At 45.9% G+C, this 22,094-nt stretch overlaps 1 long non-coding RNA gene across 1 annotated transcript in view; it reads left to right on the forward strand.

Annotated features, from left to right (window-relative positions):
* The first annotated feature begins 255 nt into the window (after nt 1–255).
* LOC148147276 (uncharacterized) overlaps nt 256–22,094 on the forward strand; it is a 108,905-nt gene continuing 87,066 nt past the window's right edge. The window contains exon 1 of the long non-coding RNA XR_015759846.1: nt 256–530. This is a non-coding gene — a long non-coding RNA (uncharacterized LOC148147276). The remainder of the gene's footprint in view (nt 531–22,094) is intronic.

Genomic DNA, 22,094 nt, shown 5'->3' on the forward strand with positions numbered 1-22,094 from the left:
GGTGAGGGGCGTCAGGGACGGAGGGTGTGTGTCAGGTAGGGAGGGTGGGGTGAGGGGTCAGAGAGGGGCCAGAGGTCCCCCCTAGGTCCTGTCCGAGGGAGGCTGTGCTTTCTCAGGTTTGCCTCCAGCTGGTTGCTGTGATGGGGATGGGTTGTTATGAATCGCTGTCCCTGGTGCTGCTGACGCTCTGTGCCAGCAGCAGAGATTTCTCTGGCTTGAGAGAGGCTACTATTGCCTGGAGCTGGCTCCTCTCTCTGAGAGAGGGCAGAGTGAAGCAGTGTTCAGAACTGAGCTCACTGTTCACCAGCTCACATCCCCCCTCTTTCTCTCTACATCTGCTAAAGCTTTATTTCTGAAATCATCTTTTGAAACCATCCCTTTTCTGGGAGCTAACTTTCATTCAATTCAAACAGCAAAAACAAGTGCTGTTTGCAGGAAGGGGAGGAACGTACCGTCACAGAGATTTCTCCTGACCTTGCCTAAGCCCTTTATTCCGGAGATCAGAGTCAGCCGACACTATCAGCTCGCAGGTTAGTGTGGATTTGGAATTATCTGTATCGCTCACTGTGTCTTCCAGTTTGTACCAATTTGTGCTAATTTATGTGGATCTGTCTGCGTACAACCGGGGGGGGTGAGTGAATGTATCAGATTGTGGATGAGTGTGAGAGAATGTGTGGGAGTGTGTGAAGGAGTATGTGAGTGTGTTTGTGAGTGAATGTGTCTGTGAGTGTGCATGTGAGTATGTTGTGTGCATGCTGTGTGTGTGTGTGGGACTGAGCATGTGTGTGTGTGAAAGAGTGAGTAGATGTGTGTGCATATGGGTGGGTATGGTGTGTGTGTGTGTGTGTGTATGTACCCATTCACAGTTCACTGAGATGAATTCAAGCAGAGTTTGTTCATTCAAAGAGACATAGGGGAATTTCACAGTCAGTTCACAGTGAACAGACACCACAGAAAACTCAAAATGGTGAAAAGACTGAAACTTTGGCCAATCTCCTGATATACTGTTTAATTGGCCACAGCTCACTGTCAGTGTGCCCACAGCACAGAAACTACTCTTTACTGATTAAACTGCAATGCACTTTGTCCTGGAGAATAGAATCAGAAAGATGATTCCATCGAGTTGATGATACCTTAGTAACGGCTGTCATGAGGGATTTATACAATGTCATATGTCCCACAGGAAGGTAGCTCTGTTTGTACTGTACCCCAGGTGCAGTGTATGGGTTTATAACATACACACAGTGCAAAATTTATAATTCCAATATACACAATATGCTGTACATCTGTGTAACATACACAGCAAAATGTGTGTGTTTGTAGTACTCAAGCAGTACTGTGTGTGCATTTTAATATCTACACAGCGCTGTCTGTGTATTTACAATGTACATGCTACACTGTACTTACATTTATCATATAATACATCTCATTGTATTTTCACTCAGACAGATAGCACAGTGTTTCTATTTATAACATACACACAGCATTTTTGTTCAATTAGACAAACAGAAGGCTAATGGGATCCTTGGGTTTATAACAAACAATAGACAATAGACAATAGGTGCAGGAGTAGGCCATTCTGCCCTTCGAGCCTGCCCCACCATTCAATATGATCATGCCTGATCATCCTTAATCAGTATCCTCTTCCTGCCTTATCTCCATAACCCTTGATTCCACTATCCTTGAGAGCTCTATCCAACTCTTTCTTAAATGAATCCAGAGACTGGGCCTCCACTGCCTTCTGGGGCAGAGCATTCCACACAGCCACCACTCTCTGGGTGAAGAAGTTTCTCCTCATCTCTGTCCTAAATGGTCTACCCCGTATTTTTAAGCTGTGTCCTCTGGTTCGGCACTCACCCATCAGCGGAAACATGTTTCCTGCCTCCAGAGTGTCCAATCCTTTAATAATCTTATATGTCTCAATCAGATCCCCTCTCAGTCTTCTAATCTCAAGGGTATACAAGCCCAGTCGCTCCAGTCTTTCAGCGTAAGGTAGCCCCGCATTCCAGGAATTGACCTTGTGAACCTACGCTGCACTCCCTCAATAGCCAGAATGTCTTTCCTCAAATTTGGAGACCAGAACTGCACACAATACTCCAGGTGTGGTCTCACCAGGGCCCTGTACAGCTGCAGAAGAACCTCTTTGCTTCTATACTCAATCCCTCTTGTTATGAAGGTACCTGCATGATTGCCTTCATTGACTGGTGTACAAGAACACCCAGATAAAAAGAGGCATAGAATATAAAAGCAAGGAGGTGATGCTACACCTCTGCAAATCATTGGTCAGACCACGTCTGGAATATTGTGTTCAGTTCTGGGCACCTTATTTAAGGAAGGATGTTAAAATCTGGAGACAGTTCAAAGGAGATTTACCTGAATGACACTAGGAATACAGGGTTTTAGATGCAAGGAATAATTCCAGAAATAGGGCTTATTGTCCTTAGAGCAGTGAAGATTAAGATGTGATGTCACTAGGTGGTCAAACTGAATAATTCTGACAAGGTAAAGGAGGGTATTCGGTTTCCACTCATCGGTTTGTCAGTAACTAGTGGTCACAGTTTCAAGACTGTCAGCAAGAGAGCTGGCAATGAGGTGTGGAGGCGGATTCAATAGGAGATTTCAAAAGAGGTTTGGATGTATATTTGGAAGTTCTGATGTCAGAGGGCTGCAGAGAAAGAGTTGGAGAGAGTTGGAGAGCAGGATTAGCTGGGTGGAGAGTTGGAGAGAGTTGGAGAGCAGGATTAGCTGGGTGGAGAGTTGGAGAGAGTTGGAGAGCAGGATTGGCTGGGTGGCTCTTTCAAGAGCGAGTACAGACAGGATGGATTAAATGTCCTCATTCTGTACAGTAAAATTTGATGATTCTATGATTCTATGACAGGACAGTCTAGGTATTTATAATATGCAACACAGCATCGTATTTCTACTTCAACAATACATTATCTGTATTTATGATATGCACGCAGTATTACAGTTTTACTTAGTACGGTATTTGTATTTATAATACTCACAGCACTGAATTTTTATTTATACAGTCAGTACAAATATACATTCAGCATTGTATTTCAACATTGACAATACCTTATTTCTATTTGCAATATATACAGAGCATTATATGTTTATTTAGACAGACAGTACAGTATTTGTATTTATAATGTACATACAGCATTGTGTTTTAATTTACACAGGCAGTGCAGTTTTTGTATTTTTATTTAGACAGTCTGTAGTATATTTGTTTTTATGATATACACCCAGTATCTTATTTTTACTTAGACTGACAGCACAGTATTTGTATCTATAATATATGCATGGCACTGTGTCTTTCTAAGATAGTATGGTATTTGTATTTATAATATACACACCGCATTGTATTTTTACTCAGACAGATAGCACAGTGTTTCTATTTATAACATACACACAGCATTTTTGTTCAATTAGACAAACAGAAGGCTAATGGGATCCTTGGGTTTATAAATAGAGGCATAGAGTACAAAAGCAAGGAGGTGATGCTACACCTCTACAAATCATTGGTCAGACCACGTCTGGAATATTGTGTTCAATTCTGGGCACCTTATTTAAGGAAGGATGTTAAAATCTGGAGACAGTTCAAGGAGATTTACCTGAATGATACCAGGATGAGGAATTTTAGATACAAGGAAAGATTAGAGATTTGGCTCATTGTCCTTGGAGCAGTGAAGATGAAAACGTGACGTCATGAAGGGAAATCATGTCTGAGAAATTTATTAGAATTCTTTGAGCAGGTAACAAGTATTATGATAAAGATGAGGCAGTGGATGTTATATTTTTGGATTTTCAGAAGGTGTTCAATAAGGTATCACACACCAGGCTACTCAATAAAAGTCAATAGTGTTATTAGCATGGATAGAGGATTGGTTAACTAATAGAAAATAAACAGTTGGGATAAGGGGGACATTTTCAGGATGGCAGTCTCTAACTAGAGGTGTGTCACATGGATCAGTGATGGGGCCACAATTGTTTCCAATATATATACATGCCTTGGATGTGGAAGTGAATGGACAGTCACAAGTTTATGGATGACACAAAAGTAGATGGGAAGGTAAGTGCTGAGGAAGACACAAAGTGTCTACAGAGGGATGTGGACAGGTTAAGAGCACGAAGGAGGAGCTGGCCAGAGTTGATTGGAAGGGAAGTCAAGTAGGGAAGACAGTGGGGAAGTAACGGCAGGAGGTTCTGGAGGCAATTCGAGAGGCACAGCAGAAAATCGTCCCAAGGAAGAAGAACCACACTAAAGGGAGGGTGATGAAACCATAGCTGCTGGAAATCAGGGACAGCATAAAAACAAAATAACAATCCTACAATGTGGTGAAGATTAGTGATGCCAGGGGATTAGGAAGCCTCCACCAACCAGAAGAGAACACTACAAAAACAATAAGAGGGAGAAGATGAAATATGAGGGCAACTAAGCTAGTAATATAAAAGAAGACCGCAGGAACATCTTTAGAGATATAAAAGGTCAGCGAGAAGGAAGAATGGACTTTGAAATGCCGACAAGTAAAGCTGGAGAAACAGTAGTAGGGAACAAAGAAACGGTGAAGGAATTGAACGGGTACTTTGCATCAGTTTTCACTGTGGAAGACACCAGCAGCACACCAGAACTCCGAGAGTCAGGGGCAGAGATGAGTGTAGTGGCCGTCACTCAGGAGAAGGTGCTGGGGAAGCTGAAAGGTCTGAAGTTAGATAGATCACCTGAACCAGATGGACTACACCCCGGAGTTCTGAAGGCAATAGCTAAGGAGACTGCAGAGACTCTGATGGTGGTCTTTCAGGAATCATTGGAGTTAGGGAGGGTCCCAGAGGACCAGAAAATATAACAGCCCTGTTTAAGAAGGGAGGGAGGAAGAAGATGGAAAACTATAGGCCCGTTAGCCTGACCTCAGTCATTGGTAAGACTTTAGAGACCATTATTAAGGATGAGATTGCGGAGTACTTGGAGGTGTTTGGGAGAATAGGGCTGAATCAGCAAGGCTTTGTCAGAGGGAGATCATACCTGACAAATCTGTTAGAATTCTTTCAGGAGGTAACAAGCAGTTTAGACAAGGGAAAGCCAATGGATGTGATCTATTTGGAATTCCAGAAGGCCTTTGACAAGGTTCCACACAGGAGGCTGCTAAATAAGAGCCCATGGTGTTAGAGGCAGAAATTTAAAAAGGAGGTCCTCAAGGGTAGTAATATCTGGATTACTCCCGGTGCTACGAGCTAGTGAGGGCAGGAATAGGAGGATAGAGCAGATGAATACATGGCTGGTGTATGGGAGAAGGATTCACATTTTTGGATCATTGGAATCTCTTTTGGGGTAGAAGTGATCTGTACAAGAACGACGGATTGCACTTAACTTGGAAGGGGACTAATATACTGGCAGGGAAATTTGCTAGAACTGCTTGGGAGGATTTAAACTAGTAAGGTGGAGGTCGGGGGATTGGGGGTTGGGGGGGGGGGGGGGGGGGACCCGGGGGTGGGACCCAGGGAGACGGTGGGGAAAGAGATCGATCTGAGATGGGTACAGCTGAGGACAGAAGTGAGTCAAACGGTCAGGGCAGACAGGGAGAAGGTAGGACTAATAAATTAAACTGCATTTATTTCAATGCAAGGGGCCTACCAGGGAAGGCAGATGAACTCAGGGCGTGGTTAGGAATATGGGATTGGGATATCATAGCAATTACAGAAACATGGCTCAGGGATGGACAGGACTGGCAGCTTAATGTTACAGGATACAAATGCTACAGGAAGGATAGAAAGGGAGGCGAGAGAGGAGGGTGAGTGGTGTTTTTGATAAGGGATAGCATTACAGCTGTACCGAGGGAGGATATTCCCGGAAATACATCCAGGGAAGTTATTTGGGTGGAACTGAGAAATAAGAAAGGGATGATCACCTTATTGGGATTGTATTATAGACACCCTAATAGTCAGAAGGAAATGAGAAACAAACTTGTAAGGAGATCTCAGCTATCTGTAAGAATAATAGGGTAGTTATGGTAGGGGATTTTAACTTTCCAAACATAGACTGGGACTGCCATAGTGTTAAGGGTTTAGACGGAGTGGAATTTCTTAAGTGTGTACAAGACAATTTTCTGATTCAGTATGTGAATGTACCTACAAGGGAAGGTGCAAAACTTGACCTACTCTTGGGAAATAAGGCAGGGCAGGTGACTGAGGTGTCAGTGGGGGAGCACTGTGGGGCCAGCGACCATAATTCTATTCGTTTTAAAATAGTGATGGAAAAGGATAGACCAGATCTAAAAGTTGATGTTCTAAATTGGAGAAAGGCCAATTTTGATGGTATTAGGCAAGAACTGATTGGAGGCAGATTTTCGCAGGTAAAGGGACGGCTGGAAAATGGGAAGCCTTCAGAAATGAGATAACAAGAATCCAGAGAAAGTATATTCCTGTTAGGGTGAAAGGGAAGGCTGGTAGGTATAGGGAATGCTGGATGACTAAAGAAAGGGAGGGTTTGGTTAAGAAAAAGAAGGAAGCATATGTCAGGTATAGACAGGAGAGATCGAGGGAATCCTTAGACGAGTATAAAGGAAGTAGGAGTATACTTAGGAGGGAAATCAGGAGGGCAAAACGGGGACATGAGATAGCTTTGGCAAATAGAATTAAGGAGAATCCAAAGGGTTTTTACAAATATATTAAGGACAAAAGGGTAACTAGGGAGAGAATAGGGCCCCTCAAAGATCAGCAAGGCGGCCTTTGTGTGGAGCCACAGAAAATGGGGAAGATACTAAGTGAATATTTTGCATCAGTATTTACTATGGAAAAGGATATGGAAGATATAGACTGTAGGAAATGGATGATGACATATTGCAAAATGTCCAGTTTACAGAGGAGGAAGTGCTGGATGTCTTCAAACAGTTAAAAGTGGATAAATCCCCAGGATCTGATCAGGTGTACCCTAGAACTCTGTGGGAAGCTAGGGAAGTGATTGCTGGGCCTCTTGCTGAGATATTTGTATCATCGATAGTCACAGGTGAGGTGCCAGAAGACTGGAGGTTGGCAAATGTGGTGCCACTGTTTAAGAAGGGTGGTAAGGACAAGCCAGGGAACTATAGACCAGTGAGCCTGACCTCAGTGGTGGGCAAGTTATTGGAGGGAATCCTGAGGAACAGGATGTACATGTATTTGGAAAGGCAAGGACTGATTAGGGATAGTCAACATGGCTTTGTGCATGGGAAATCATGTCTCACAAACTTGATTGAGTTTTTTGAAGAAGTAACAATGAAGATTGATGAGGGCAGAACAGTGGGTGTGATCTATATGGACTTCAGTAAGGTGTTCGACAAGGTTCCCCATGGGAGACTGATTAGCAAGGTTAGATCTCACGGAATACAGGGAAAACTAGCCATTTGGATACAGAACTGGCTCAAAGGTAGAAGACAGAGGGTGGTGGTGGAGGGTTGTTTTTCAGACTGGAGACCTGTGACCAGTGGAGTGCCACAAGGATCGGTGCTGGGCCCTCTACCTTTTGTCATTTACATAAATGATTTGGATGCGAGCATAAGCGTTACAGTTAGTAATTTTGCAGATGACACCAAAATTGGAGGTGTAGTGGACAGCGAAGAGGGTTACCTCAGATTACAACAGGATCTGGACCAGATGGGCCAATGGGCTGAGAAGTGGCAGATGGAGTTTAATTCAGATAAATGCGAAGTGCTGCATTTTGGGAAAGCAAATCTTAGCAGGACTTATACACTTAATGGTAAGGTCCTAGGGAGTGTTGCTGAACAAAGAGACCTTGGAGTGCAGGTTCATAGTTCCTTGCAAGTGGAGTCGCAGGTAGATAGGATAGTGAAGAAGGTGTTTGGTATGGTTTCCTTTATTAGTCAGAGTATTGAGTACAGTAGTTGGGAGGTCATGTTGTGGCTGTACAGGACATTGGTTAGGCCATTGTTGGAATATTGCGTGCAATTCTGGTCTCCTTCCTATCGGAAAGATGTTGTGAAACTTGAAAGGGTTCAGAAAAGATTTACAAGGATGTTGCCAGGGTTGGAGGATTTGAGCTACAGGGAGAGACTGAACAGGCTGGGGCTGTTTTCCCTGGAGCGTCAGAGGCTGAGGGATGACCGTATAGAGGTTTACAAAATTATGAGGGGCATGGATAGGATAAATAGGCAAAGTCTTTTGGGAGTCCAGAACGAGAGGGCATAGGTTTAGGGTGAGAGGGGAAAGATATAAAAGAGACCTAAGGGGCAACATCTTCACACAGAGGGTGGTACGTGTATGGAATGAGCTGCCAGAGGATGTGGTGGAGGCTGGTATAATTACAGCATTTAAAAGGTATTTGGATGGGTATATTAATAGGAAGGGTTTGGAGGGTTATGGGCCGGGTGCTGGCAGGTGGGACTAGATTGGGTTGGGATATCTGGTCGGCATGGACAGGTTGGACCGAAGGGTCTGTTTCTATGCTGTACATCTCTATGACTCTATGACTCTATATGAGGAGCGGTTGAGCACTCTCTGTCTGTGCTCAACGGAGTTGAGAAGGATGAGGGGGGATCTGATTGAAACGTACAGAATACTGAGAGATCTGGATAGCCTGGACACGGAGAAGATGTTTCCACGAGTAGGAGAGACTGGGACCCAAGTGCACCGTGTCAGAGGGAAGGGGGCGGCCCTTTAGAACTGAGATGAGGGAAAGTTTCTTCAGCCAGAGGGTGGGGAACCTGTGGGGCCCATTGCTGCAGAGGGCTGTGGAGGCCACGTCACTGAGTGTATTTAAGACAGACTTCGATAGGCTCTTGATTAGTAAAGGGATAAAAGGTTACAGGGAGAAGGTAGGAGAGTGAGGTTGGGAAATATATCAGCCATGAACAAATGGTGGAGCAGACTCAATGGGCCAAATGGCCTGATTCTGCTTCTCCACCTGCTCTTCTGCTCTCAGTGATGGACCTATCACACCTCTCTCAGGTACCGAATTCCACACATTCACTGCTTTCTTGGAGAAGCAGTTCCTTTGCAGCTCAGTATTAACTGAGTGCCCCCTTCTGTCATTATGCCCTCTTGATTGAGACACACTCGCTAGTGGAAACATCGTCTCATCCCCCACCCTGTCAAGGCTCCTCAGGATCATGTGTTTTTGATCATCCATTATTCTTCTAAATACCAACGAATACATTCCTAACCTGTTTAGTTGCTCTTGTCTTTTCTTATTCAATCATGGGGGTTGCTGGCTGGGCCCAGTATTTAATACCCGTCCCTAGTTGCCCCTTGAGAAGATGGGAGTGAGCTGCCTTCTTGACTCACTGCAGTCCATGTGCTGTAGATATATCCAGACTGTCCCTTATAGAGAGAATTTCAGGACACTGTCCCAGTGACACTGAAGGAACGGCGATATATTTCCAAGTCAGGATGGTGAGTGGCCTGGTGGGGAACTTGCAGGGGGTGGTGTTCCCATGTACCTGCTGCCTCTTGTCCTTGTGGATGAAAATGGCCATGGGTTTGGAAGGTGCTGTCTAAGGAGCCTTGGTGAGTTTCTGCAGTGTATCTTGTAGATGGTACACACTGCTGCTACTGAGCATCGGTGGTGGATGCGTGTTTGTGAATGTGGTGCCAATCAAATGAACTGCTTTGTCCTGGATGGTGTCAGGCTTCTTAAATGATGTTGGAGCTGCTCCATCCAGGCAATAATCCAATGGGGAGTATTCCATCCCACTCCTGACTTGTGCCTTTCAGATGGTTGACAGGCTTTGGGGAGTCAGGAGGTGAGTTACTTGCTGCAGGATTCCTAGCTTCTGACCTGCTCTTGTAACCATTATATTTATATGTTTCTGTTTAATGGTAACCCCATGGATGTTGATAGTGGGAGATTCAGTGAAGGTAACACCATTGAAAGTCAAGGGGAGATGTTAAGATTCTGTCTAATTGGAGGTGGTCAATGCCTGGCATTTGTGTAGTGTGCATGTTACTGGCCCCTTGTCAGCCCAAGCCTGGGTATTGTCCAAATCTTGCTGCATTTGAACATGGACTGTTTCAGAATCTGAGGAGTTGTGAATGATGCTGAACATCCCCACTTCTGAGGGAAGGTCATTGATGAAGCAGCTGAGGACTTTATCCTGAGGAGCTCCTGCAGAGATGTCCTGGAGCTGAGATAACTGACCTCCAATCGGCTCCCTGATACCCAATGATTCCAGTTTTGCCCGGGCTCCTTGATGCCACACTCGGTCAAATGCAGCCTTAATGTCAAGAGCTGTCCCTCTCCCCTCCCCTCTGGAATACAGCTCTTTTGTCCATGTTTGACCCAAGGCTGGAATGAGGTCAGGAGCTGAGTGACCCTGGGGGAACCCAAACTGGGCGTCACTGAGCAGGTTATTGCTGAGCAGGTGCTGCTTGATAGTCCTGTTGATGAGCCCTTCCATCACTGTACTGAGGATGGAGAGGAGACTGATGAGGCAGTAACTGGCTGGGTTGGATTTGTCCTGCTTTTAATGTTCAGGACATACCTGGGCAATCTTCTACATTGTCAGGTATATGCCAGTGTTGTAGCTGTCACCCTCACTGGGACAGGGCAATGGAAATCAAGGTCCTGCCATTCCCACAGGTGTCACAAAAGGTCAAGACTTATTAAAGCACATAGCATTTCCCAACTTAACGGAGATCCAGACCCAGGTTAGCAGGAAACAATGGAGCAGATTTCGGTACTGAACAAAAAGTTCCATTTGTGACAAGCAAATAAATTCTCGTTCAGGGAAACAATTATAAACTGTTGGCAAATCACACCCTGCTGATTAAAACTCAGAAGCTCTATAAATTCCTCCTCCCACAGAAACAAACAGGCACAAACAGAAAGAAAAAAAATTGCATGTTATGGTTGGAGGGAAAGACTGAGGCAAAATATTGAGTTAAATTATCTAATTCCTAGTTCCCTGTTGTCAGTTCCCCAGTCACATCCTATAAGAATCACACACTTACTTCACATACTCTGTTTTTATATCTGTAGAAGCTCTTGTTTACACAGGATGTTGTATCAGTGTTTACAATATACATGGAATGTCGTGTATATATGTTTATAAAATACACAGTTATATGGTTGTATAGAATATACGCACAGTGCTGTATTTGCATTATATATACAGGGATGTATGTGATGCATACACAGTGCAGTACATGTACAGAGTATGTTTGTATTTATAATGTACATGGCTGTGTGAGTCTTTATTTTACAGAGTTATAGATGTCTGTACACAATAGACAAAATGCTTAATTGGCAACCATAAAAATATTGTAATCTTCTACATTAATCTTCTACAATTAGAGCGATCCTCCTTTACTCTGTGTGAACTGGCCTCATGATTTCACCGTTTCAGTTCTGTTGACCCCTCTCCGAATACAGACTGTGAAACGTGACTGTTGTCAGGGGGTTTGTTTGCAATTTCGTCAGCAATGTAATGGAAGTTGTTGTTGAACAGAAGTCCATCACGGAGTGTATTTCTGGAGGAGAATTGAGACATAGTGTTACTGTCTGCCCAGTTGTTGGCAATGACTGTACACTGTTGGGTCACTCTGCGATAGGAAGGACATTATTAAACTGGAGAGGACTCAGCAAAGATTTACCAGGGTGTTGCTGAGAATGGAAGGTTTGAGTTTTGAGGAGAAGGTGGGGAGGCTGTGACTGTTTTCGCTGGAGCGTAGGAAGTTGAGGGACATTATAGAGGTCTACAAAATCATAAGGGGCATGGGTAAGGTGAATAGCCAAGGTCTTTTCCCTGGGGTGAGGGAGTTCAAACCTAAGGTGAGAGGAGAAAGATTGAAAGGGGACATGAGGGGCAATGTTTTCACACAGAGGGTGGTGCGTGTATGGAATGAGCTGCCAGAGGAAGTGGTGAATGCAGACACAATTGCAACATTTGAACAGGTACAAGGATAGGAATGGTTTAGAGGGATATGGACCATTCGCAGGAAAGTGGGACTAGTTTAGTTTTGGAATCCTGGTCAGCATGGATGAGTTGGATCGAAGGGTCTGTTTCTGTGCTGTATGACTCTGTGAGTCTATGATTGCCTGTGGCTATGTGTAAAGATTCCAGCCTTATCCATAACAAAAGCAAGCTGGGCTGAGATTGAATCGTCGCTTTATTTTCAGGAGGCTGATGGGGTTTGTTCCTGCTGTGCAGCCCTGGTAGAGATATCGACAGGTGTACCAAGGTTGTAGCTCAGTAACACAGTGATGGAGTGAACCAATGAAGAGGCGCTCAGTTAGTAATGGGGCATGTCGCTGCTGTCAGAAAGAAGCAATGACCTAATCATCGCCATTCAGCTCTCTCCAGGTCAGGTCATTAGATCAGAAACCAGCCAGACCGCATCGACTGACAGTGAGAGATATACAAGCTGCCAGCTTCAATTCTCCCTCAGCAAAACATCATCGTTCAGCAGTCAGACCCCTGTTAAAGGCTGGCAAACCACTCTCAACGTCTGTCCCACAACAGAGACCCTCCCTCTAATCCCACTGCCCTCAAAATCCCATCTGTCTCAGCGTAGTGTAGAGGGTGCTTTACTCTGTATTTAACTCCGTGCTGTCCCTGTCCTGGGAGTGTTTGATGGGGACAGTGTAGAGGGAACTTTACTCTGTATCTAACCCCGTGCTGTCCCTGTCCTGGGAGTGTTTGATGGGGACAGTGTAGAGGGTGCTTTACTCTGTATCTAACTCCGTGCTGTCCCTGTCCTGGGAGTGTTTGATGGGGACAGTGTAGAGGGAACTTTACTCTGTATCTAACCCCGTGCTGTCCCTGTCCTGGGAGTGTTTGATGGGGACAGTGTAGAGTGAGCTTTATTACTCTGTATCTAACCCCGTGCTGTCCCTGTCCTGGGAGTGTTTGATGGGGACAGTGTAGAGTGAGCTTTATTACTCTGTATCTAACCCCGTGCTGTCCCTGTCCTGGGAGTGTTTGATGGGGACAGTGTAGAGGGAACTTTACTCTGTATCTAACCCCGTGCTGTCCCTGTCCTGGGAGTGTTTGATGGGGACAGTGTAGAGGGAACTTTACTCTGTATCTAACTCCGTGCTGTCCCTGTCCTGGGAGTGTTTGATGGTGGACAGTGTAGATAGAGCTTTACTCTGTATCTAACCCCGTGCTGTCCCTGTCCTGGGAGTGTTTGATGGGGACAGTGTAGAGGGAACTTTACTCTGTATCTAACCCAGTGCTGTCCCTGTCCTGGGAGTGTTTGATGGGGACAGTGTAGAGGGAACTTTACTCTGTATCTAATCCCGTGCTGTCCCTGTCCTGGGAGTGTTTGATGGGGACAGTGTAGAGGGAACTTTACTCTGTATCTAACCCCGTGCTGTCCCTGTCCTGGGAGTGTTTGATGGGGACAGTGTAGAGGGAACTTTACTCTGTATCTAACCCCGTGCTGTCCCTGTCCTGGGAGTGTTTGATGGGGACAGTGTAGAGTGAGCTTTATTACTCTGTATCTAACCCCGTGCTGTCCCTGTCCTGGGAGTGTTTGATGGGGACAGTGTAGAGGGAACTTTACTCTGTATCTAACTCCGTGCTGTCCCTGTCCTGGGAGTGTTTGATGGTGGACAGTGTAGATAGAGCTTTACTCTGTATCTAATCCCGTGCTGTCCCTGTCCTGGGAGTGTTTGATGGGGACAGTGTAGAGGGAACTTTACTCTGTATCTAACCCCGTGCTGTCCCTGTCCTGGGAGTGTTTGATGGGGACAGTGTAGAGGGAACTTTACTCTGTATCTAACTCCGTGCTGTCCCTGTCCTGGGAGTGTTTGATGGGGACAGTGTAGAGGGAACTTTACTCTGTATCTAACTCCGTGCTGTCCCTGTCCTGGGAGTGTTTGATGGTGGACAGTGTAGATAGAGCTTTACTCTGTATCTAACCCCGTGCTGTCCCTGTCCTGGGAGTGTTTGATGGGGACAGTGTAGAGGGAACTTTACTCTGTATCTAACCCCGTGCTGTCCCTGTCCTGGGAGTGTTTGATGGGGACAGTGTAGAGGGAACTTTACTCTGTATCTAACCCCGTGCTGTCCCTGTCCTGGGAGTGTTTGATGGGGACAGTGTAGAGGGAACTTTACTCTGTATCTAACCCCGTGCTGTCCCTGTCCTGGGAGTGTTTGATGGGGACAGTGTAGAGGGAACTTTATTCTGTATCTAACCCCGTGCTGTCCCTGTCCTGGGAGTGTTTGATGGGGACAGTGTAGAGTGAGCTTTATTACTCTGTATCTAACCCCGTGCTGTCCCTGTCCTGGGAGTGTTTGATGGGGACAGTGTAGAGGGAACTTTATTCTGTATCTAACCCCGTGCTGTCCCTGTCCTGGGAGTGTTTGATGGGGACAGTGTAGATAGAGCTTTACTCTGTATCTAACCCCGTGCTGTCCCTGTCCTGGGAGTGTTTGATGGTGGACAGTGTAGATAGAGCTTTACTCTGTATCTAACCCCGTGCTGTCCCTGTCCTGGGAGTGTTTGATGGGGACAGTGTAGAGGGAGCCTTACTCTGTATCTAACCCCGTGCTGTCCCTGTCCTGGGAGTGTTTGATGGGGACAGTGTAGAGTGAGCGTTATTACTCTGTATCTAACCCCGTGCTGTCCCTGTCCTGGGAGTGTTTGAGGGGGACAGTGTAGAGGGAACTTTACTCTGTATCTAACCCCGTGCTGTCCCTGTCCTGGGAGTGTTTGATGGGGACAGTGTAGAGGGTGCTTTACTCTGTATCTAACTCCGTGCTGTCCCTGTCCTGGGAGTGTTTGATGGGGACAGTGTAGAGGGAACTTTACTCTGTATCTAACCCCGTGCTGTCCCTGTCCCTGGGAGTGTTTGATGGGGGGACAGTGTAGAGGGTGCTTTACTCTGTATCTAACTCCGTGCTGTCCCTGTCCTGGGAGTGTTTGATGGGGACAGTGTAGAGGGAACTTTACTCTGTATCTAACCCCGTGCTGTCCCTGTCCTGGGAGTGTTTGATGGGGACAGTGTAGAGTGAGCTTTATTACTCTGTATCTAACCCCGTGCTGTCCCTGTCCTGGGAGTGTTTGATGGGGACAGTGTAGAGTGAGCTTTATTACTCTGTATCTAACCCCGTGCTGTCCCTGTCCTGGGAGTGTTTGATGGGGACAGTGTAGAGGGTGCTTTACTCTGTATCTAACTCCGTGCTGTCCCTGTCGTGGGAGTGTTTGATGGGGACAGTGTAGAGGGAACTTTACTCTGTATCTAACCCCGTGCTGTCCCTGTCCTGGGAGTGTTTGATGGGGACAGTGTAGATAGAGCTTTACTCTGTATCTAACTCCGTGCTGTCCCTGTCCTGGGAGTGTTTGATGGTGGACAGTGTAGATAGAGCTTTACTCTGTATCTAATCCCGTGCTGTCCCTGTCCTGGGAGTGTTTGATGGGGACAGTGTAGAGGGAACTTTACTCTGTATCTAACCCCGTGCTGTCCCTGTCCTGGGAGTGTTTGATGGGGACAGTGTAGAGGGAACTTTATTCTGTATCTAACTCCGTGCTGTCCCTGTCCTGGGAGTGTTTGATGGTGGACAGTGTAGATAGAGCTTTTCTCTGTATCTAACCCCGTGCTGTCCCTGTCCTGGGAGTGTTTGATGGGGACAATGTAGAGGGAACGTTACTCTGTATCTAACCCCGTGCTGTCCCTGTCCTGGGAGTGTTTGATGGGGACAGTGTAGAGGGAACTTTACTCTGTATCTAACCCCGTGCTGTCCCTGTCCTGCGAGTGTTTGATGGGGACAGTGTAGAGGGAACTTTACTCTGTATCTAACCCCGTGCTGTCCCTGTCCTGGGAGTGTTTGATGGGGACAGTGTAGAGGGAACTTTACTCTGTATCTAACCCCGTGCTGTCCCTGTCCTGGGAGTGTTTGATGGGGACAGTGTAGAGGGAACTTTACTCTGTATCTAACCCCGTGCTGTCCCTGTCCTGGGAGTGTTTGATGGGGACAGTGTAGAGGGAACTTTATTCTGTATCTAACTCCGTGCTGTCCCTGTCCTGGGAGTGTTTGATGGTGGACAGTGTAGATAGAGCTTTACTCTGTATCTAACCCCGTGCTGTCCCTGTCCTGGGAGTGTTTGATGGGGACAGTGTAGAGGGAACGTTACTCTGTATCTAACCCCGTGCTGTCCCTGTCCTGGGAGTGTTTGATGGGGACAGTGTAGAGTGAGCGTTATTTCTCTGTATCTAACCCCGTGCTGTCCCTGTCCTGGGAGTGTTTGATGGGGACAGTGTAGAGGGAACTTTACTCTGTATCTAACCCCGTGCTGTCCCTGTCCTGGGAGTGTTTGATGGGGACAGTGTAGAGGGAACTTTACTCTGTATCTAATCCCGTGCTGTCCCTGTCCTGGGAGTGTTTGATGGGGACAGTGTAGAGTGAGCTTTATTACTCTGTATCTAACCCCGTGCTGTCCCTGTCCTGGGAGTGTTTGATGGGGGGACAGTGTAGAGGGAACTTTACTCTGTATCTAACCCCGTGCTGTCCCTGTCCCTGGGAGTGTTTGATGGGGACAGTGTAGAGGGAACTTTACTCTGTATCTAACCCCGTGCTGTCCCTGTCCTGGGAGTGTTTGATGGGGGGACAGTGTAGAGGGAACTTTACTCTGTATCTAATCCCGTGCTGTCCCTGTCCTGGGAGTGTTTGATGGGGACAGTGTAGAGTGAGCTTTATTACTCTGTATCTAACCCCGTGCTGTCCTTGTCCTGGGAGTGTTTGATGGGGGGACAGTGTAGAGGGAGCTTTACTCTGTATCTAACTCCGTGCTGTCCCTGTCCTGGGAGGGTTTGATGGGGACAGTGTAGAGGGAGCTTTACTCTGGATCTCACTCTAACTGGTGGAGGGTGTTGAGAGTGGGGTTGATGTTCATTTTCAATTCCGAATATTTCTACAAATATGAATTGAAGGGAAAACAATTTTCTCCCTAATCCAGTCAGAGTCAGATAGCTCAGGATTCTGAAGCTTTTCCTGAAGTGTAATATTTAATAAATAATTGAAATTTCTGATCCCAAGAAGCTCTATGTAAATTACATTTCCAGTCAGTGTTGACGAGTGAGCAAGAAAATGACCTTGCTTTGTGTTTCTCTCAGCTGGCTCTACAGCTACCTGCAATCTCCCCTACCCCCTCCTCATCCCCAATTCCCCTCCCTCCCTCGTCCCCAACTACCCTCCCTCCCTCAACCCAAGCTCAACTCCTTTCTCTCACCATCCCCAGCTCCCTTCCTCTCCCTCCCTCACCCCCAGCTCCCCTCCCATCCCCTCCATCCCGACAGTGAGAATTCCAAGCTCGGAGAGCACCATCTGACACAGACTGAGCTGAGCTCTCTGTATATCCTCAGCTGTCACATTTCAAATAGTTAATCTTCAGAATTAAATTCCTGACACACACAGCTTCTCCCATTCTCACAACAATGTCATTGAGCCTTGCCAGTACACACTGAGCTCCCAAAGGAACGTGCCAGGGTGACAGCCCAGAGTAATCAGAAACTGTCAAATCACATGCAATTTCTTTCCACATAAAGAGAGACCTCCATTTCCATAGCACAATTCCCTACCACAGCATGTCACTATGTCCATGAACAATAATCTGTTACCAAATCCAACTCCAGCTTTAAGGGAAAATATGGAAATGTGTACACAGCAGGGTCCGAAACCAAAACATTGCACCCTCTGTAATTCACACAGGACCCTCTGTAAATCCACTGACACCCTGTAATTCACACTGACCCTCTGTAATTCACACTGACCCTCTGTAATGCACACTTCACCCTCTGTAATACACACAGCACCCTCTGTAATTCACACTGACCGTCTGTAATTCACACAGCACCCTCTGTAATTCACACTGACCCTCTGTAATTCACAGTGCACCGTCTGTAATTCACTCAGGACCCTCTGTAAGTCACACAGCAACCTGTAATTAACACTGAACCCTCTGTAATTCACACAGCACCCTCTGTAATTCACTCAGGACCCTCTGTAATTCACACAGCACCGTCTGTAATGCACACTGCACCCACTGTAATTCACACTGACCCTCTGTAATTCACACAGCACCCTCTGTAATGCACACTGCACCCACTGTAATTCACAATGACCCTCTGTAATTCACACAGCACCCTCTGTAATGCACACTGCACCCTCTGTAATTCACACTGACCCTCTGTAATTCACACAGCACCCTCTGTAATTCACACTGACCCTCTGTAATTCACACTGACCCTCTGTAATGCACACTGCACCCACTGTAATTCATACAGCACCCTCTGTAATTCACACTGCATCCTCTGTAATTCACACTGACCCTCTGTGCGTCACACAACACCCTCTGTAATTCACACAGGACCCTCTGTAATTGACAATGACCCTCTGTAATTCACACAGCACCCTCTGTAATTCACACAGCACACTCTGTAATTCACACAGGACCCGCTGTAATTAACACTGACCCTCTGTAATTCACACAGGACCCACTGTAAGTCACACAAGACCCTCTGTAATGCACACTTCGCCCTCTGTAATTCACACTGCACCCTCTGTAATTCACACAGCATCCTCTGTAAATCACACAGCACACTGTAATTCACACTGACCCTCTGTAAGTCACACAGCACCCTCTGTAATTCACACAGCACCCTCTGTAATCCACACAGGACGCTCTGTAATTCACACACACACACACACACTCTGTAATGCACACTGCACCCACTGTAATTCACACTGCACCCTCTGTAATTCACACAGCATCCTCTGTAAATCACACAGCACACTGTAATTCACACTGCACCCTCTGTAATTCACACTGCACCCACTGTAATTCACACAGCACCCTCTGTAATTCACACTGACCGTCTGTAATTCACACTGCATCCTCTGTAATTCTCACAGCACACTGTAAATCACACAGCACACTGTAATTCACATTGACCCTCTGTAATTCACACAGGACCCTCTGTAATTCACACAGCACCCTCTGTAATGCACACTGACCCTCTGTAATTCACACTGACCCTCTGTAATTCACACAGCACCCTCTGTAATTCACACAACACCCTCTGTAATTCACACAACACCCTCTGTAATTCACACAGCACCCTCTGTAATTCACACTGACACTCAGTAATTCACACTGCGCTCCCTGTAATTCACACTGACCCTCTGTTATTCACACACACACTCTGTAATTCACACATCACCCTCTTTAATTCACACTGACCCTCTGTAATTCACACAGCACCCTCTGTAATTCACACTGACAGTGTAATTCACACTGATATTCTGTAATTCACACTGACCCTCTGTAATTCACACTGACACAGTGTAATTCACACTGATATTCTGTAATTCACACTGACCCTCTGTAATTCACACTGACACAGTGTAATTCATACTGACCCTCTGTAATTCATACTGACCCTCTGTAATTCATACTGACCCTCTGTATTTCGCACTGACCCTCTGTAATGCACTCAGCATCGTCTGTAATACACACATCACCCCCTACAATTCACACTGACCCTCTGAAATTCACACTGCACCCTCTGTAATTCACACTGACATTCAGTAATTCACACTGCACCCTCTGTAATTCACACAGCACCCTCTGTAATTCACACTGACATTCAGTAATTCACACTGCACCCTCTGTATTTCGCACTGACCGTCTGTAATACACACATCACCCCCTACAATTCACACTGACCCTCTGTAATTCACACTGTCCCTCTGTAATTCACACAGAACCCACTGTAATTCACACAGCACCCTCTGTAATTCACACAGAACCCACTGTAATTCACACAGCACCCTCTGTAATTCACACAGAACCCACTGTAATTCACACTGCTCCCTCTGTAATTCACACAGACCGTATGTAATTCACACTGCACTCTCTGTAATCCACACAGGACGCTCTGTAATTCACACTGACCCTCTGTACTTCACACAGCACCCTCTGTAATTCACACAGCACCCTCTGTAATTCACACAGCACCCTCTGTAATTCACACTGTCCCTCTGTAATTCACACAGCACCCTCTGTAATTCACACAGCACCCTCTGTAATTCACACTGACCCTCTGTAATTCACACATCACCCTCTTTAATTCACACAGCACCCTCTGTAATTCACACTGACCCTCTGTAATTCACACAGCACCCACTGTAATTCACACTGACACAGTGTAATTCACACTGATATTCTGTAATTCACACTGACCCTCTGTAATTCACACTGACACAGTGTAATTCATACTGACCCTCTGTAATTCACACTGACCCTCTGTAATTCACACTGACCCTCTGTAATTCACACTGCACCCTCTGTAATTCACACAGCATCCTCTGTAAATCACACAGCACACTGTAATTCACACTGACCCTCTGTAAGTCACACAGCACCCTCTGTAATTCACACAGCACCCTCTGTAATCCACACAGGACGCTCTGTAATTCACACACACACACACACACACACTCTGTAATGCACACTGCACCCACTGTAATTCACACTGCACCCTCTGTAATTCACACTGCACCCACTGTAATTCACACAGCACCCTCTGTAATTCACACTGACCGTCTGTAATTCACACTGCATCCTCTGTAATTCACACAGCACACTGTAAATCACACAGCACACTGTAATTCACATTGACCCTCTGTAATTCACACAGGACCCTCTGTAATTCACACAGCACCCTCTGTAATGCACACTGACCCTCTGTAATTCACACTGACCCTCTGTAATTCACACAGCACCCTCTGTAATTCACACTGACCCTCTGTAATTCACACAACACCCTCTGTAATTCACACAGCACCCTCTGTAATTCACACAGCACCCTCTGTAATTCACACTGACACTCAGTAATTCACACTGCGCTCCCTGTAATTCACACTGACCCTCTGTTATTCACACACACACTCTGTAATTCACACATCACCCTCTTTAATTCACACTGACCTTCTGTAATTCACACAGCACCCTCTGTAATTCACACTGACAGTGTAATTCACACTGATATTCTGTAATTCACACTGACCCTCTGTAATTCACACTGACACAGTGTAATTCACACTGATATTCTGTAATTCACACTGACCCTCTGTAATTCACACTGACACAGTGTAATTCATACTGACCCTCTGTAATTCATACTGACCCTCTGTATTTCGCACTGACCCTCTGTAATGCACTCAGCATCGTCTGTAATAAACACATCACCCCCTACAATTCACAATGACCCTCTGAAATTCACACTGCACCCTCTGTAATTCACACTGACATTCAGTAATTCACACTGCACCCTCTGTAATTCACACAGCACCCTCTGTAATTCACACTGACATTCAGTAATTCACACTGCACCCTCTGTATTTCGCACTGACCGTCTGTAATACACACATCACCCCCTACAATTCACACTGACCCTCTGTAATTCACACTGTCCCTCTGTAATTCACACAGCACCCTCTGTAATTCACACAGAACCCACTGTAATTCACACAGCACCCTCTGTAATTCACACAGAACCCACTGTAATTCACACTGCACTCTCTGTAATCCACACAGGACGCTCTGTAATTCACACTGACCCTCTGTACTTCACACAGCACCCTCTGTAATTCACACAGCACCCTCTGTAATTCACACTGTCCCTCTGTAATTCACACAGCACCCTCTGTAATTCACACAGCACCCTCTGTAATTCACACAGCACCCTCTGTAATTCACACTGACCCTCTGTAATTCACACAGAACCCACTGTAATTCACACTGCACTCTCTGTAATCCACACAGGACGCTCTGTAATTCACACTGACCCTCTGTACTTCACACAGCACCCTCTGTAATTCACACAGCACCCTCTGTAATTCACACAGCACCCTCTGTAATTCACACTGTCCCTCTGTAATTCACACAGCACCCTCTGTAATTCACACAGCACCCTCTGTAATTCACACTGACCCTCTGTAATTCACACATCACCCTCTGAAATTCACACAGCACCCTCTGTAATTCACACTGACCCTCTGTAATTCACACTGACCCTCTGTAATTCACACAGCACCCACTGTAATTCACACTGACACAGTGTAATTCACACTGATATTCTGTAATTCACACTG

Source organism: Chiloscyllium plagiosum, unplaced genomic scaffold (genome assembly GCF_037043375.1).
Source record: "Chiloscyllium plagiosum isolate Xiang-an unplaced genomic scaffold, Cpla_swu_hap1 HiC_scaffold_17, whole genome shotgun sequence".
Classification (NCBI taxonomy): domain Eukaryota; kingdom Metazoa; phylum Chordata; class Chondrichthyes; order Orectolobiformes; family Hemiscylliidae; genus Chiloscyllium; species Chiloscyllium plagiosum.